The sequence below is a fragment of the Triticum dicoccoides genome, chromosome 4B (genome assembly GCF_002162155.2).
Source record: "Triticum dicoccoides isolate Atlit2015 ecotype Zavitan chromosome 4B, WEW_v2.0, whole genome shotgun sequence".
NCBI lineage: Eukaryota > Viridiplantae > Streptophyta > Magnoliopsida > Poales > Poaceae > Triticum > Triticum dicoccoides.
In genome coordinates this window covers 557,979,904-557,999,649 of record NC_041387.1, presented here as the reverse complement: position 1 = coordinate 557,999,649, position 19,746 = coordinate 557,979,904, and the positions used below count along the sequence as shown (strand labels likewise).

General features: G+C 45.0%; 1 pseudogene; it reads right to left on the bottom strand.

Annotated features, from left to right (window-relative positions):
* Window positions 1–13,207: 13,207 nt before the first annotated feature.
* Window positions 13,208–14,452, bottom strand: LOC119293875 (annotated as a pseudogene).
* Window positions 14,453–19,746: the final 5,294 nt, after the last annotated feature.

Sequence of the window (19,746 nt, the reverse complement as noted above, 5' to 3'; positions counted from 1 at the left end):
AACACATATGGTGCAATGGGAGCAGCACCGTTGGCGTTGAGGTTGTCGCCCATGTCGTTGAGGAAGAGGTTGCCGAGGTCGGGGAAGAAGTCATCGTTGGTGAAATCTTTGTTGCCAGTAGTCACGAGAGTGCGCTCCCCAAATTTCAATATCGCCCGCCGAATGTAGCGCAGGAGGGAGTGGCTGTAGGGGACGTTGCGGCCGCCAGTAGTACACGAAGCAGTAGATGGTGTCCTTACTAGTACTCCCTAGTCTCTATCTATCTATATCTACTCTTATAGAAAACCGAGTTGGTGATGATGGTATGCCAACTATGACAATTTTACAAAAGATACCTGCGCCTCTCTCCACATTTTCAGATAAGGCCTTGCCTCGTTCATCCTTATCTCCCACAACCTTGTGCTCCTCCCTATGTCTCTATCTCTACTACTCTTCTTTGTTTTTATAAGAAATCGAATAGTGCTGCGCCGTCCGCTGCACGCCCGGCTGAACACGCCTCCTCACCTCCATCATCACCAACTAAGTCTTTTATAGGAGTAGGAGTAGAGAAAAAACCGAGTTGGTGATGATGGTGTGCCGTGCAATGCATGGGCATCTTGCTATTTTTTTTTGCATATAAGTCCAAACACCACGTAGACACGATATTTGAGCACGGTTCGTAGTCGTTCCATACTCGGGCATTGAAGTTTGTAACTATTTTAGATTAGAATATACTACTCCTCCGGTGCTAGTAGTAGAGCAGAGTCCTACTCTACTACTCTAATCAAGCAAGTTAGGGCATAGTACTATAGTAGGTACTGTAGGGAGTACCAGTACTGTGCTCACTCAAGCAAGTTGTCTGGCATCGACATGACCCTACGCTGCTAGTATGTGTCTCGTAAGTCAAGCGGCGTGCTGTAGTCATCATCACCTGTCCACTTCCCGCAGCACATATTAGCTTCTCCATCTTTGTCCGCACATAATCTCGTCCAATCTTCCATCCCCCTCGTCCGAAACCCAAGCACTAACAATGGCATAACCGAGCAGCGTACGCCGAAAGAGTGGCTAGAATTCGCTCCCAACAGAGGTAATCAAGCTCATTGTTTCGCGTGTGGACAATCTCAGTACCATGCCGCTCGCTGCGTACTCGTCGGGGCTGTACCGTTTACTCAAAGCCCTCAGGCCGGAGCTTTTTAAGCCAACTCCTTGCTTGCTGATGCCGCCTGATCTTCAGAAACGGCATGTCACGCAGAATAACGATCATAGGGTGGTGAGCATTAACCCCCTTGACTGTGATCCGATCCTCGTCAGCCTCAACTACATTAACGGTATGTACTGGGTCGGTATGAACACGTCTTGGATGGTGCTCGTCGATGATCGCAACAGCTGGATGCTCGTGGAGGTCTACACCCGGCGATTGATCCCCCTTCCTTCGATTAACACTGCACTGCTTTGGCACCGCGGCCGAGAATACTCGGAATCTTACAGTAGCCAACATGATACCAAGTTTGATTTGCTCAAGGTTGTAATCTGCCAAGTGCCCACAAGATCTGCGAATAATAAAGACTTCAGGCTAATTGCGTTCTTCAACCGCAGTCTTGCCTATCTGACAGGTCACTGCGGTAAGTGGATAAATCTGCACGTCCATCGCAGGATCATAAATCCTCCATGGATCTCTGATGCCATTGAACACAAGGGCTTCATTTATGCTATCGACTCCTGTCATCGCTACAAACGGCTATTAAAGTAGTATGTTATTTTCCTATGATATCATGATGGCTTGCTTATATTACTGTCAACATTTACTGAAAAAATATTCATGCTCATAACATGTTGTTCTTAAGATTGACTAAATCAAGAGCCCTTTTTTATTTGACTCCAACTTGATATGATGTTGTAGGCTGCCTGGGGTCCCTACCCTTACTAATCCCAGAACGTTTCAAAGAAAAGCGGCATGGAAGTTGCAGGTGGTTCCTGGCTCGATCAGACGATGGCGGAAGATTGATGATCATTCGCACGTATCGGACGTGTTGTTTTGCGGAATACAATCACAGTCACTACAAGGTCTTTGAGCAGGATCCCAGCTTCTCTGGGCCTTCAGGAATTTTTGACTGGAGGCTGGTAAGTAGCCTTGGTACACGCTCTCTATTTGTATGACTGAATTATCCGATTAACCAGGAGATAACCGACGGCAAGGATCATGATGGCAGCGCGGTTTCGTTCATCAGGCAAAACTGTGTGTACACAGTGTACCATGCGTCTCTGCATGCACCATACCCTGATATGCGCCGCCACGCTCTGCAACCCCGAAGTAGGAGAGAGGGTCGCAAGTATCAGACTTCGACCTGCTGGCTGGAGTTTGCCTCGTCAGGCACCCATCTGGTTCAAGCCGTCAGCCAATCTCCACATCTTAATAGATAGTAACATCTAACTGAGCCAGTTAGTTAGATGCGTACACTTGTGCAGTAGGATCTTTATTTAGTTTGATGCATACACTTGTTCTTTTTGGTAGCCCTTTTGTAATGATGGCTGATGTTTGGTTTGGAAGAGAGAGCTGCGTCTTCACTCTTCTGGCCTACTTACTGCTTCTGTTGCACCCCTGCCATGGTTGCTGTTGCTGCTGTTTTCAATGTACAATCAGTAGTATATTTCGTCTGTTGGTTGAATAAATGTGTTGTTAGAACGACAAACACAATGTTTTGGAAGTCGTTGCACGGTTCGATCCTTTAGTGCCCCGTACCATACGTAGCTGATACTATTTTTCGTATGGAACACATTTTCCACTTGTTGATAACATGCAGCCCACTGATGAAGGCCCAATAGAGAAGCCCATAATTAACTGGAAGGGAGGCTCTCACATGAATCCGGCCCAGGTACATGCTCATGGTCCCCTAAACATAAATAAGTAAATAAATAAATAAAGCTAAATGCTCATGCCCAGTTCTTTGGGAAAATAGGTAGCCCAGTATTTCTTTTTGAAGAATACCCAAGCTAGGCCTATTTGTTTTCTCCGCATTACTGGGCTGCAAATATTTCAAGACGAGGAGGCATGCATTCCGTCCTGGCCAAAGAGTATGGTCAATGTCTGTTAAAAGTAATATCAAAAGGGGTTGAAAATTCCAAAAAAATTATAGCAAATGGGATATTAGTTTCTTTTTTTGTTTTTCTTCTTCACTGATATCTTATAAGTATTTCATTGGGTTTAACATGACATAGTACTAATTTATTTTTAAATTTATTTTAGTATGGCTATTAATTTTTGGATTAAGAATATTTCGTTCCGCAGCAAAAATTTGCGAATTTTCAAAATTTCCCACATAATTAGTTAATTTTTTGACCCTGGTACTGACCAGAAAATGGCCAACAATTCTAAAAATGGAAAACGGGCTGCAATAAATTCCATATGAATTAGAAAATAAGTAAAAATTATAAAAAAATAATAGCAAATGGGTTCTACACGCCACAGATTTCGAGGCTGGCTTGTTTACGCAAGGCTTTGTTAGTGAACACGCGATTCTAGCAGCAGTGACTGTTGGATGTCCATCCAACGGCCGACGTGCTTCTTCAATCTCTGGTCTTCCTGCTCCAGCCGCCTAAACTAGCGCTGGTGGGACTGCCTGCTCCCTCCTCTTGTGGCCCGCTGTGATGACGCGCAGGCTTCCCCGGCCCACCCTACTCCCTCCGCTGGCCTGGACACACGCAATCAAGTGCCTCCTTATTACGCGAAAAAAATGATTCCTCCCACTGACATCTGGGCGCACTGGTTGGGAGGCTGACCTATGGGCCTACTAAGTTGACGCGTACGTAGGGCTTGTCAACTTAGTCAACAAACGATTCTAGCAGCAGTAACCGTTGGATTTGAATCGAACGGTCCTGCTGCTTCAATCGCTGCTCTTCTTGCACCAGCCGCCCAAACCAGCGCCGGGGAGACTACCTGCTCCTGCCTCTAGTGGCCGGCTGTGCTGCCGTTGAGGCCTCATCGCCCCCTACTACTCCCACCGCTAGCCAGGCCCTACGGCGACGACAACCTCACACCGCAGCCAAACCAGTGAACCCTCGTACTCCTCTCCACATGGGCATCCACTGCCGTGTCTTCCCTGGCTCCGTGTCGTCCCCTTCCTAGGCCTCGCCATCATCCACTACCTTGGTGCTCTCGGTGCGGCGTGGTCAATGTGGTCAATGACATTCCATCGGAAGAGTACTGTACATGGAGAAGGTGACAGCTGGGTCCACGGCCACAACCCAGTTTTTTTGTGATTTGCCAAGTAGGTCGCTTTGTTAGGCTTGTTGGGGTGCAAATCTTTCAAGACGAGGAGAGCTTTCATTCGGCTGGCCGAGAAAATGGCCCATCAGTAATGAGAAATGGGTTGTACATTTTTAAAACACATCAAACTGGTAATTAGTTTCAAATATCTTTTTTTATTTCGAGATCTTAAATTACATTAATTTTTATGCATGGAGAATTTGTTGGATTTTATATTGATATACATTTAATTTTAAAACCAGTTCGAATGTGAGTCGAAATTTCAGGATTAAAAACAGTTCAGACCGCATCGAAATATGCAAAATTTGGTATAATTTTTTAACCGTGGCCACAATATGGGCTGTAATGCTAACAAAAAGAATATGGGCTCCAAAAAACCTTAAGAATTAGCAAATGGGCTGTAAATTATTAGAAATAATGGCAGATGGGTTGTATGCTATTTTCCACAGATTTGAGGCTTTCCTAAAAAAAGGTTGACGCACAAGCAGTGACTGTTGGATGTCCATCGAACGGCCGTCATGCTTCTTCAATCTCTGCTCTTACTGCTCCAGCTGCTCAAACAAGCACCAGCAGGACTGCCTGCTCCCTCCTCCCCGCGGCCGGCTGTGCTGCCGCGTAGGCCTCACCGCCCCACCGTACTCCCATCGCTGGCCTAGCCATCCCTCTACTCACCCACACCTGCTGTTATTCTCCGGCGACGACAGACGAACCAGTAAACCCTCGTACAGTCGTACTACCCTCCGCGTGGGAAACAACTGCCGAGTCTTCCCTGCTTCCATGTTGTTTCCTTCCTAGGCCTCGCCGTCGTCCACCGCCCTGGTGCTCTTGGCGCGGCCTGGTCAACGTGGTCAACGACCGACATGCATCTGAAGTGGACTGTACGTGGAGAGGCCGACTGCTGGGTCCACGGCCGCACGCAAGGAAATGCCTCCTTATTACATACAAAATAATGATTCCTCCACCTAACATCAGGGACCCACCAAAAGGGCCTCTGTATTTCGCGAAAAAAACGTTACCTCCGCTGACAGCTCAGACCTACTAGCTATATCATCGCACGCAAGGAAGTGCCTCCTTATTACACAAAAAAAATGAATACTCCCCTTGTTAGCTGGGACCCAGTATAGTGGCAGGCTGACTTGTGGGCCTACTAAGTTTACGGGGACGGAGGGATTTGTCAACTTAGTCAATATGCATGATTCTAGCTCCAGTGACCGTACGATGTCCATCTAACGGCCGTAGTGCTTCTTCAACCTCTGGTCTTCTTGCTCCAGCTGCCCAAACCAGCGCCGGTCGTGCCTCGTGCTCCTGCCTCCCATGGCCGGCTGCGATGCGGCGGAGGCCTCATCGCCGCCTACTACTCCCACCGCTGGCCAGGCCATCCCTCTACTCACGCACACCCCCTGTATGTTTTTCTGCGGCAACGGCAGCCACACACCGCAGCGAACCAGTGAACCCTCGTACTCCTCTATGTGTGGGCATCCACTACCGCATCTTCCCCGGCTCCGCGTCGTCCCCTTCCTAGGCCTCGCCGTCGTCCACCGCCCTGGTGCTCTCAGGCACATCTTTGCACGTAAGGAAGTGCGCCCGAAAAAAAACGATTCGTCCCCCTGACTGCTGGGACCCACCAGCTACATCTTAGCATGCAAGGATGTGCCTGACAGTCGGGACCCACCTGGTCGAAGCGTACGTAGCATTGTCATTCTGGTCGCGGACGTGTACATACATATATACTGGTCGAAGTAGAGGCGTGCATGTGTCATAGTAGAGGCGCGTACCTGTCATAGTAGAGGCGCGCACGTAGCATGTACACGTACGTATAGCGGCCAGGGTGCAAGAAAGAAAATATGGCCACGTATGTGTACATATAGGCGGGGTCTCGAATGCCTACTCGCACATACGTACGGCCAAGCCTCGTGTACATGGCTGGGTCGGAACGGAGAAACAACGTCGTCGTCGTGTTCATGGGGAGCCAACCGGCTGGGTCAGAACGAAATGCATCGTCGTGTTCATCGGGAGGGCTTGGACGGAATAGGCGATGGAAACGAGGCCTGGCGTACCGTAAAACGGAGGAAACAGACCTCCTACATTCTGAACGGGGTCCTGTTGATCGGGAGGGGTGTGGCGTACTGCAAAACGGAGGAAACGGACCTCCTACGGTCAAAACGGGGGTCCTGTTGATCGGGAGGGGTGTGGCGTACCGCAAAACGGACGAAATGGACCTCCTACGGTCGAAACGGGGATACTGTTCATCTCCACCGTCGACCTCCTCCAGCCTCCACGGGTTACCGTCGACCTCCTCCAGCGTCCACGGGCTCATGTTCATCAAGCCTCCACCGCGCGCTACTCCACCGGCTACTGTTCAACCACCCCTCCACGGGCACCCCTCCACCATCTATTGTTCATCCAGCCCTCCACACCACAGGGTCCTGTTCAACCACCCCTCCATCGTCTACTGTTCATCCAGCCCTCTACACCACGGGGTCCTGTTCATCCAGAGGCAAACGCCACCGCTCACTATTCATCCAATCGATCGGCTTCAGTTAGCAGCAGTAGCGAAGGAATCGCTCGATTGGTTTCAGTTAACAGGCATCGATCGATCCCTGGGTTCAGTAACGCATAGCCTGAAGTGCAATTGCTCGGGTTCAGTTAGAGCCCAATGCCTCGCTCGGGTTCAGTTAGAGCCAATGCCTCACACACACGCGCGTACGAGTACGAGAGAAACGCGCATCGCTCGGCCCCCGACCTCCCACCGTAACCGGGAACTCCCCGAAATTTTCCTCTCCCTCGCTTCTACCATGGTTTTTTCCGTCATGGACGGCCCAAAGAATGTCATGCAGCTGCGTCTCCGGCCCGCCCAGGACGAAAAGCCCATTTTCTGTCATGATTTTTTGTCATAGAAGTAGGATCCCACCACATCTATGATTATACCAGGTTTTGTCACAATTATCGTCATAGAAGTGTCATATGTATGACAGGAAAAAAAATTGTTTGGCCCAAAATGTCACGGATGTGTCTTTTTTTTGTAGTGATAAATCCCATAATAGAGGGATCGATCATCACATTCTGCTTTGCTAAGAAAGAAGGATAACCTAGATAGATAAAGGTGGAATGGACTACGTGCAATCCCATCCATGGAAATATTTTATTTACTGTAGAAATATGTATGATGTGCTGCTAGGAAATTCTCCATCGCTTGCCCTCTAATGGCCTTCTGCGGCGCATACACAATGTCGAACTCTGTAAGCATGATGGCCCCAGATTGCCAATCTTCCTTTAAGCATTGGTCTTGTCATGAGATATTTAAGTGGGTGAACTTTGGATATGAGGGCGACCCGATGTTCTATCATGTAGTGCCGTAGCTTCTTGACAGCGAACACCAGTGCAAGGCAATGTTTTTCGATAGGAGAGTATGCATGTTCAGCTCCTACGAGCACACGACTGAGGTAATAGAGGGCATTCTCTTTCCTATTTTCATTTTATTATGCGAATAGAGCCCCAAGAGATTCATCCAAGGCCGTGGTGTAGAGCATAAGCTCCTTCCCTGGTATCGGCACAACCAGGACTGGCTGATTGAGGAGATAGCTTTTGATGCCATCTAGGGCTTGTTGGTAGTTTTCATCCCAAAAGAATGGAATGACTTTTTTTTGGTTTTTATTGTAAAAGGTTGGATTCTTCCTGCAAAAATGGCTATGAATCGCCTGATGTATGTCAGGCGCCTTTGAAGCGAACGCAGCTCCTTAAGGTTTTGAGGAGGAGGCATTTCGAGTATGGCCTTGATTTTACTCGGGGTGATTTCTATTCCCCGATGTCGAATGACAAACCCTAGGAATTTGCCTGACGAGACCATGAAGGCACACTTTAACAGGTTTAACTTGAGTGCATGTTGCCTTAGGCGTTCGAATACGATTCTGAGATGTTGAAGATGTTCTTCATAGGATATCGCATTTACAACAAGATCATCTACATAGCACTCGACAATCTTATGTATTATCTCATCGAAGATCTTAGTCATGGCGCGTTGATATGTAGCAACGGCGTTTTTGAGACCTTTGGGCATAACCTTGTAACAATATATGCCTATTGGAGTGCAAAAGGCTGTGCTTTATCAAGGCAAGCTTCTCTTTCTTTAGCCAATGAAGTTCATATAAGTGTATAGAAAGCCTTCCTTTCACAACCATGCACAAACCAAAGTGCTGCTGAAACGTGAAATCCATGCACCAACAAGTTCCAGTTCCTAAGCAATGAAAAAGCAGAGTATATGGGAGGATAGTGGCTAAACTATTCACTTGAGGAGAGTGGGAAGTGACTAGTCCAATAGGAGAAGAGCAGAAGTGCGATCTTTCGATCCAATCTACGTCGAGTAAAATCCATGTCTCATGGCACAAGGGCCATTACGAGTTGATGTTGTTGCTTTACCGTGACAGTCTGTCCTCAAGAGAGGCATCCATTCCTGGCCAGAAAAAGTTCCTATTAGTTCTCTTATAGGAAGCTAGTATACCTGAATGGCCCCCGGTAGCTGTCCCATGCAGTTCTTGCGCTATCCTGGCTCTTGCATTTCCAGCGGTCCCCACATAAAGCCTCCCTTTTTTCCTTAATACCCCTTCCTCCTCTTCCCAATAATCTTGTCCTCCTCTCGCTTCACTAATGCTCTTCTTAACTTCTTCAGCTAATTTTTATCCTTCGTAGCTTATCCAATCCGGCAACAACTTGCTCACAAGGGTGCAACCACTGAATTTGTAACGACACAATGATTTGAAAAAAATTCAAAAGATATGTAAAGAACACAGACAATAAAGGTAGAAGATCATTTCTAGGTAGATAGGAGAGCTATTAAAATCCACAAACATGAATAAGAGTTTCGACTGGGTTCTCCAGATTTAACCAAAAGAAGTCTTTTCTACAAATTAGAGATTTTCTCATTTTTTGGTTTATACCGAGCCAAAACATAGAATTTCCATTGAAGAAGGAAGTAAGGATGCTAGCTGGAGAATAAGGAAATAAATACTTCCCATTCCGATTCTTTTTCAGTTCCCAAGATAGAATTTCTTTGTTTTTGGCAAGAGTAGTGGGTGACAACGTGCAAGACTAGATAGGTTTGGCTTTGATCTGATCAATAGGAATAGGAGGAAGCGTTGGAGAGGTACCAAATGACTGAAGAGGGGAACCCATCTGACCACATGTAGAGCCAACCCATAAGTAAATTCAAGAGAATTTCTTCATCTTCCAAAGTATGTGAGTGAGGTAAAAATTCCATGGATCGATCTCATCACTCACATCCAACAACTAGTGAAAGATGTAATGATGAAGCTATAGGAGAAGAAAAAGCGTTGGTTTTGATTGGTAATCTTGAGTTTTCATCTTTTGAAAGAGAGTAACTTGATGGATGGAGAGCAGCTAGGAGAATAAAGTTCATCTTTACCCCATCTTTCATTCCAACTCTATTTCCTTTTGTGGCGATCCTTCTTTCTGGTTTGGAATCCAAGAATCTCTATGGGCTAGTTTCAAGTTCGATCAGACACAAAATCTGGTATAGCCACCAACCTAGATAGAACGGGTGGGGGAAGAAAAACTAGGAGCGAGCCACATTCAAGAGGGTTGTCAAAGGCCCTCTCAATAGAGCTATTTTGTCATTGAATTGATGGAGGGAAGACTCCTTCGATAGGTGCCCCCGACTCTTCTAGTTTCTGGGTGGGATCTTATGGCTTAATATCTGATTGCGCAGGATTCATCTTTGTTTGGTAACCTCAGACCCTGAACCAGGAGTTGGAAACGCCTTTGACAGACTTTCCAATTGAACACGATGCGGGCGATGCAACTCGGCAAGGAGAAGGCTGAACCCTGGTGCTACACTACAGCAGAAGCTTTGGTAGTTTACCATGGCTTGATGTTCTAGTTGTCATGCTAAATCTGTTGATAGCTACTTCGCTTAACGAGCTAAGTAGAAAGACTTTGTGGATTCATCCACAACTGATGGTGCTTTAGGTTGATCTGATCCCTAGAAGGAAGAGTTTTGGGCTTAAGGCATAATTGCTCTATTGCGGCTACCCTGGCTATGTCATCCGATGCTATTCACAAAGCGGCTCTTACTATAGACCCGGCTATCTCCGAGTAGAAATCGAACCCCGCCCCGGGTTTCCGTCCATCAATCCAGAGCTCAAGACAACCGCGATACCTAAATCGCTCAAATAGCCACCTTAGAGGGACACAACCATTAGAAGAAGAAACTGAAACTCGATGGAGTACCCTAAACCAGAGATCCTCGACAAAGAAAGTCTCGATTCGAGGAATGAAATATCAATCGAGGAAGGAAAACCGCAGGGTATGAAATTTGGGTAGGGTTGGCAGGGAAAGTTCAACTGAAACTTTCTTTGATTATCTTTTTTCTCCAACTGGCTTAGAGATTGCATTTGCCCTTAACCGGTAACCTCCTTTTAATCCTTCGTTTAGACCCTCTCTATTGGTATTGTCATTGGCTCGAGAGCAAGGACCTTATTTGATCGCTTAGAACTTGATGGAGGGAAACTCACTCGCTCGAGATATGCTTAAGCTAGCTCAGGAAGAGTACTGATTTTATATGCCTTAAAGAGGGGATTCAAAGAGTAGACTTTTACTAGGGCTTAAGTGACTCGTTTATATTGCTTACTATGGTCTAGACAGTGAGGAAGGTGAGTTGGAAGATATACCGAATGTCAAATGAGACTTTCTCCTCACCAAATTGAAGCGTGAGCTTAGCATCTTTCACATCAATGACAGCCCCTGCAGTAGCTAGAAAAGGTCTCCCCCCCAAAAAAATAGGAAAGCTCTTATGCTACATCTCCAAGACAACAAAATCAACTAGAAATGTGAAGTTACCAACTATCGCAGGGATATCACCCAAAATTTCTACCGGATCCTGATCAGCAAGGTGGAGAGTGATGCTAGTCGGTCGTACATTACCCAATGGTAGTGGCTCATAGACAGTGAAGGGAATCACAGTAGACCCAAGACCACATAAAGCATGGAAAGTTTGACTTCCTATCACGCATGGAATACTGAAACTGGCAGGTTCATCTAAGTTGAGAGGTAGCTTATTTGAATGAGTGCACTACATTCCTTAGTAAGAGTAACCAGTTCTGGCTCGTTAATGTTTCGCTTCTTTGAGAGTTGGTCCTTAAAGAACTGTGTATACATAGGCACCTGCAAGACACCATCGAGGATCGGGGTGGTAATCTGCATATCTGTCATCATCCAGAAACTTTGCAATCTGCTTGTCTTCAGTTGACTTCACAAACCGTTCTGGAAATGGCAGCTTCAGGTTGACAAGTGAAGCAGATTGATGATGGATCATTAGGAGCAATAGCTACTGGTATAGAAGAACTAGGCTGTGCAGCAAAAGTAGTGGACTATTGAGGTCCCTGCGGAGAAGGTATTGGGCCGGCTAGGGTAGAAGGCAGGTGGTACATACAAAGCTGGCATTGGGGAAGAGGATCGGTTGTAGTCTTACCACTCCGACTAGTAAAGGCTCCACGTGGGTAAACTTCACGTTGAGGTGGAAGTATCCCTTGTAGATGGTTGTGAGGCTACCATATGAGTGGTCAATGTTTGCATAGAAGAAACCTTAAACCCAATATTGTCACTCCTTTTAGAATACCTGTCTACACCTACATCAGCAAGATGTAGTTTTATTAAGTCGGCTTCCATTCCTTATTCAGAAGGCGTTGGATACTTGATATACGCTATGCTATGTACTCGACCCACCATTGTGCATGCTGTTTTAGGAAGCATATTTTGATCCTTATTCAGGGAAAGCTCATATCCATCAAAAACCAATTGAAGTACAGCTTTATCCCGAGCATGCGTTGTTTGCCCCGATTGAAAATCCGACATGACATCCTCTCTTCCATCTCCGGCTTCCTAACCAGATCCGTTTACCCCTGCTTGAAAAACTGTTTCCATTCGTAGTTCGGGGTTTCCTAGTCCCAGGTTTATTCATAACCGGCTCCCTATCCAGGTCTTCCTCCTCAACAGCTATATTTTTTTGACGGTGTTCGTTGCCAATGCAATAGTAATATATGCTTGCTTTCTTCTTGTTCGCATATCCATATCGAAAACTCTTCTTTCGTAGGCACATTTACTTCAATTCAACTACTTCATCGATGAATCAATTTGAGGAAACTCAAAAATACCTTGCTCACCTTCGCAACTGCCTTCTTTTATGTGCCTTCCTTGTTTGCCAACTCTATGTTTAATTGCGAGTTCCGGCGGGGTGAGTACCTAGACGGACAAGGGGTTCCTTTTCGATTTCCATTTTAGAGCTTCTCTCTAGTTCGAATATATAGAACTTCCTTCTTAGAAATGGAATACCTTCACCTTAGAAGGGTGTTCTTCCTACTAGTGAAACCAGATCTGGCTTTTTCGGCTAAGCCGATTCCAATGATCGGACGGACAATACTTGCTTAAACCCAGCACCCTGTTGCCTTGCTTTTCCTCTAGCCGTACCTGCCTCGCCGCTCGTGATACCCAGGAAGGGCATCCCTCACTTCCCAGATCTTCTTGCACTTCTTTTGTCACTGGCACACACGCTCTCGTGGGTCTATCACTGAGAAATCCCTTTTAGCCGGGCGGTGCGGTAAGTAAGACTAGTCGATGGACAACTGCTGACTGAATAGGGAGAAGATGCATTTTCCTAGGCTCTTTCTACTTTGCTCATTGGGTATAGCCGTCAGTGATCCACAGATATGGCTCTTTTGGATTCCTAAAGGGATAGGATAGTTCTTTCTGGGCTTTAGAGGTCTCCCCTTTAACCTAGTACTCTTAGGAAGGCCGGGTTGACCTTCTACTAGAACTTGGTTACGCAGTTCAGTTGGCGATAAAAGCCTTCCTAATCTGCGGGCCGGTAGGCCAGCCAAATAACTCTTCAAATGAAGAACTTATTTCCCCACACCTATCTCTATGAAACTTCCTTCATAGTTAGGAGAGGTTTTTTTAGCTTTTTGTCTCTTTTACCGCAGGAAGTTCTCCAAAAGTATGAAAGGCCGGAGATCTTTTATACCAACCATTCTAGTGTGGTTGGATTCTGTTCAACAACCCAAGGACTTTCCGCACATTTTTGGTTCTTTCCACTTCTTGAAGTGATTGCGACAACTACGAAGAAACGATGAATCCCAACTACGGATATATAAGAACCGAAACTGCTCAGAGCATTCCATCCGGGGTAAGCATCTGGATAATCTAGAATGCGACGTGGCATACCCGAAAGCCCTAGGAAATGCATGGGAAAGAAGGTCAGATTAACCCCAAAAAAAGTGATCCAAAAATGGATTTGGCCTAAAGTTTCAGGATATGTCCGACCAAAGATTTTACCCACCCAATAGTAAAATCCAGCAAATAAAGCAAAAACGACTCCCATAGAAAGTACATAATGGAAATGTGCAACCACATAATAAGTATCATGTAGAGCAATGTCTAGCCCGGAGTTTGCTAGAACTATTCCAGTGAGCCCTCCTATGGTGAAAAAAAAGATGAACCCTACAACAAATAACATGGGTGTTTTATATTGTATCGAACCCCCTCACATGGTAGCGATCCAACTAAAGATTTTGATTCCTGTGGGCACAACTATGATCATGGTAGCTGCAGTGAAGTAGGCACGCGTATCAATGTCTAAGCCCACAGTAAACATATGATGAGCCCAAACTAGAAATCCAAGAACACATATACTTATCATGGAATAAACCAAGCCTAGATACCCGAAGACCGGTTTTCTTGAAAAGGTCGATACGATATGACTAATAATACTAAATCCAGGTAGAATGAGAATATGCACCTTTGGATGACCGAAGAACCAAAAGAGATGTTGGTATAATATTGGGTCTCCCCCTCCTGCAGGATCAAAAAAGGTTGTATTAAAGTTTCGATCGGTTAATAACATTGTAATTGCCCCGGCCAGTACCGGAAGTGATAATAAAAGTAGGAATGCTGTCACTAGAATGAACCACACAAAAAGTGGTAATCTATGCATAGTCATTCCAGGTCCACGCATGTTGAAGATAGTTGTTATAAAATTGATAGAACCTAAAATTGATGAAATACCTGATAGATGAAGACTAAAAATTGCTAAATCAACTGCTCCTCCAGAATGGCTGGTAATACCACTTAAGGGCGGATAGACTGTCCACCCAGTGCCGCTGCCCACTTCTACTAAGGCTGAGCTTAATTGGAGCAAGAGACTTGGTGGCAACAACCAGAATGATATATTATTTAATCGTGGAAATGCCATGTCAGGTGCACCTATCAGAATCAGAACAAACCAATTACCAAATCCACCTATCATCGCTGGCATAACCATAAAAAAGATCATTAAAAAAGCATGAGTCGTTATTAAAAAATAATAAAGTTGATGATTCCCACCAAGAATTTGATCGTCGGGTCGGGCTAATTCCATACGAATCAGTACGGAGAAGCATGTGCCCATCACTCCTGCAATGGCACCGAAGATGAAATAGAGAGTCCCAATATCCTTGTGATTAGTAGAGAAGAGACATCAAACCATATTTGTCATTTTTTATTTGAGAAATGAAAACTTTCCTTATCACCGTAAGCCTGCTCTTGTATTAAGGGTGCTAGGTCTGCTTCCGGCCGCGTACGCAACGTGCATGTGTGCAATGGGCAATGGGCCCAGACCCCTGCGCGCATAGGATTTAGACCGGCGCGCTGACCTCTCTGTTGTGTCTAGGTGGGGCTGCGACTTGATCTTCTGAGGACGGGCATGACCCAGGAAAGTGTGTCCGGCCAAATGGGATCGAGCGTGTTGGGTTATGTGGTGCACCCCTGCAGGGAAGTTTATCTATTCGAATAGCCGTGTCCCTCAGTAAAAGGACGACCCGGAGTTTTACCTTGACCTTATGACAACTAGAACCAGATACTTGATAAAACACACCCAGACAAGTTCCAGAGACAACCCAGTGATCACTTTCACACAGGGCGACGAGGGGAGGATCGCCGGGTAGGATTATGCTATGCGATGCTACTTGGAGGACTGCAATCTACTCTCTTCTACATGCTGCAAGACGGAGGCTGCCAGAAGCATAGTCCTCGATAGGACTAGCTATCCCCCTCTTATTCCCGCATTCTGCAGTTCAGTCCACTGATATTGCCTCTTTACACATATATCCATGCATATGTAGTGTAGATCCTTGCTTGCGAGTACTTTGGATGAGTACTCACGGTTCCTTTTCTCCCCCTTTTCCCCCATTCGTTTCTACCTGGTTGTCGCAACCAGATGCTGGAGCCCTGGAGCCAGACACCACCGTCGACGATGATTCCTACTACACGGGAGGTGCCTACTACTACGTGCAGGCCATTGACGACGACCAGGAGTAGTTTAGGAGGATCCCAGGCAGGAGGCCTGCGCCTCTTTCGATCTGTATCCCAGTTTGTGCTAGCCATCTTATGGCAACTTGTTTAACTTATGTCTGTACTCAGGTATTGTTGCTTCCGGTGACTCGTTTATGTTTGAGCACTTGTATTCGAGCCCTCGACGCCCCTAGCTTGTAATATGATGCTTGTATGACTTATTTTACTTTTAGAGTTGAGTTGTGATATCTTCCCATGAGTCCCTAATCTTGATCATACACGTTTGCGTGCATGATTAGTATACGATTGAAATGGGGGCATCTAATGTTGGTATTAGAGCCAACTGCTTGTAGGAATCCCCCTTCCACACTCCTTGGTCGAAGTTGAGTCTAGTCACTACAAAACTTTTACTAACATGGTTGTGTGCCTTACGGGCCCACATCACCATTGGGTGGTATTAGGATCTTTTACTCCTCAACCTTTACTCTGGGACTCTGATCCCTCCTCTATTTGGGTTAAATGATTTTGCTAACTCTAACTCAAGGTTCTCATAACTATTTCTCCCGGAGAGCCCTCATTCCAGAAGATCACCTGCTTCATCAAAAGATTCTGAGGATATCCCTCGATATTTTCCCGAGTCCCTTGTGTTCATCACCTTTGCAATCCACTGTCACTGATATATCCCTATGGATATCTATATGCACTTGTCATTCTCTTGATCATTCATTGTCTCTCTTGTTGTTACAAGATGCCTTGAAATATTCGCCGTTGTCCCGGGAATCCTTTGAGTTTACTGTCTTGCAGTTTTATTTCGCGTGAAAACCCTTCCGCGTTTTTCCTCACATTTATCGAGGATCCGTTCTTCTCAATTGTTCATGTGTCTCACATAATTCTTCGGAATACTTTTTGATCTTCCGAAAATCCTCTGCAGCCTGTTATTCTTGAAATTCTTGCCTGCTTGCATTATGGTTAATTCCATATGACTAGTAGTCCTCGATAACAGGTTATCCTTTTTAAAATTATCTTTCTGACTCATACGTCATTCCGTACATGAGTTGGTTCTTGGTAATTCAAACCTTTATTGATTGTACAACTAAGTGTTTTAAACTTATCCATCCTTGATCACAGCGTCTGCTTCTGATCCTTTGTTTTGGAAACCATAATTTCTTTCTATTTAAGCATTAGACTAATCAAGTGATTCTTGAATATGATGCCTCTGCATTCTTTCTTCCTCTGAGTGAGTACCGATACTCACATCATCTCTGTTGTGGATCGCCCGATCCATTGTTGGATTTTTATCCGACAGTGTCCTTCATATTCAATCACCTTGTGAGTTCTTCCCCTGATACATAATGCCTTTGGTAAATTGTATTCTCTGCTTGGCCAACCATGCTCTGCTTTCGAGCTTGTGTATTTACTTTTTGAAACTTGTGGTATATGTTAATAAGATGCCCGATGTGTTGAACCTATGCCTTCTCCTAATCCGTGAGAACCCGAAAGTTTTCACAAGTCATACTCTTCCGGTGTTCTACCGGATAAAAGTTCCAACACTACAGTTATATCAAAGCGAGAGGTGAATGAAATGATATGCATTCGAGAAGTGGGAGTCGACCTTGAACATTGTTTTCATGTCCATGAAAATGATGTAGACCGTCTCGGAAGCTTCTTGCAAAATGATTATCCAGCTGTATGATTCTTTTGGTATTCTTGAAATTGATTCCTTACAGTTATGGTTCTAACCATGCTATCCTGATCTAATATATCTGATGGGAATTCAATTCAGTGCCTCGTTTATTTTTGGCAACGTTGAAGTATCTACTGTCATAGGTAAATGACCCGGTTCTACTTCTCTCATGTTCTACCTTCGAGTATTACCCCCTGGTATCTCGAAGATGTCTCGCCATTGCACCACATCTTACTAACTTTGTTAAAGTAATGTCTTTCCTTGTCATAATCACTCTACGGGTTCTGGGTTGTTGTCAACCGAGGACACCGACTAGTGAAATTATTCCGCACTACTAATCAAATACCCCTAGTGTTTTTACTAGGAAATTCTGAACTCAATTTGGTCATTCTTAGACTATCGGCTGCATCCTGGTCTTACTATCTTGGACTGTGCTACCTCGTCCTTCTCTGGTGCACGAATTCTTCAGTGTGTGAGCACGACTTACGTCGAGCTTTCAACATCATGTTGCCTGTCTTGAAAGGCAACTTTGGGTCCGAGCTTGCATCTTATATTTTGATCCTATAACTTGCCACTTCGTCATTCCCTTGCTTGTTGCCATTGTTGTTTGATTGCATCCTCTCAAAACCTCCCGGCAAATGTGTCGGATCACCTTCAACACTTTGACTTGTTCTGAGATTTTGACTGTGTTCATGATGAGAAATACCCTCCTTGCCCTCGATGATTTTTATTATCATCGACAACATCTTTACCTTCCTTTCGTCACAAACTTGTTCATGTTAAGGATGCAACTTGTTATCCAGTTTGTATTTTGTTCTACCTTGAAGTATTACTGTCCTTTATGTCAAGGATGTTGCAAAGATTGCTCCACCTCTTAGAAATTCTCGGTATGATGGTACTTCTCAACATCACCATTCTTCCTTGGTCCCCGTGTTGTTTTTTTAACCGGGATCCCAATATGCTAAGGATGTTGCTCGAGTTATGTACTTCTAGTAACCCTATTGCTTTGAAGTTAACGATCGACAGTTTGTTCTTAGACCATTGGTTATTGAATCGCCACTCAAACATTGATCTTGTTGCCTAAGGTCATATTTTGGGCACACCTTTCAACTAATGATTGATGGTGTATGTTTTCCTCGATTATACAACATTATATCATTTGCATTGACAATGTCATCTTCTTGTTCACATTATTGTGGAAATCCATTCATTTGGAATTTTTGATGAATTGTCACTGGGCCCATCAGCCACCTTCTCATCCCCTCCTTGGTTTAATGATGAACTATTGCTTCCTGAAGCCGCTCCCATAGTTCATTTCCCAAGAATCTTGCAGTGTCATTTCGTTGATTTGTGTGGCACCTTTTCTTCTCGGACATCCTGAGTCTGAGGTATCATGACACCAATCGGATCTCAATCTCGGTCAGATATGATGGTTGGGACAACTTTCGAGGAGTTATGATGTTGGTCCTTTGATGACCCGGTAATATGATGTCATGCCTAGCAACCCCCTGGCTGGAGGACCTATCATTATAATTTCTTTTGCAAGGATAACCATTCTACCTGGAGGAAATTGTAAGACTTATTTTATAAGTTTCTTCTGATGGATCATTTGTGTATCCAAAGTCCGGCCCTTGATTGAAACACCATATCATTGCTACCTCGAAGCATGACTACGATACCCTGCTCATCAACAAGAACATTTGAGGCGCAATGCTAAATGTTTCTTGGTTAGTTATCCACACACGTTGTATGGGTAACATCTTGATTAATCCTTGCCTCTTTATCTGAATGGTTGGGTACTTGCTCTCCTACCCTATATGCCATGTTCTGCTTGTACATGGGAAGGATATACTCCTAATAATTGTGTGTAATCACAATTTTCCTTTCCATTGTTCTGTTTAATCTGATAATCGCGTTTTCTTTCCATTCTTTTGTTTAATCTTTCCTTAATCTGACTTAACTAAGTAGAGATAATTCCCGGCTTAGGTAGGCACCTTGTTGTACCACTCTGTCTGTAAGATCCTGTTACTATTGTTGATGACATTCCGGTAACCAATGATGGGTGATAACTTTGCCAATTGGTCCGCCTCGTTCAACAAACAGGAAAATTGCTCTCTTCGTTCCCCGTCCTTGGTACCGACATTGTTGCCGACATACCTGACAAGCTATTCATTGACAAGCCTCCCTGTCGCGGTTGTGCAAGATGTCACCACCCTTCCTACTTTCAACCCACATGGTGGGCCCATAACCCACAGGTCCACTGGGTCGAAACCTGACTCTTCTTTACAACCCGGATTCTAATGTATCCTTTGCACCTGGCTTCGTATGTGATTCATGAGCTAAATGTTATACCATTGATCATCCTCGAATCAAACACCATGTTATTCTCGTTGTTCAAACCCATTCCAGCTTCTGTCTAGTCATCGAATGGTTGCTTACCCGTTTGAAACTTTGGTACAATCGTATATTGCACTCAACGAATTCA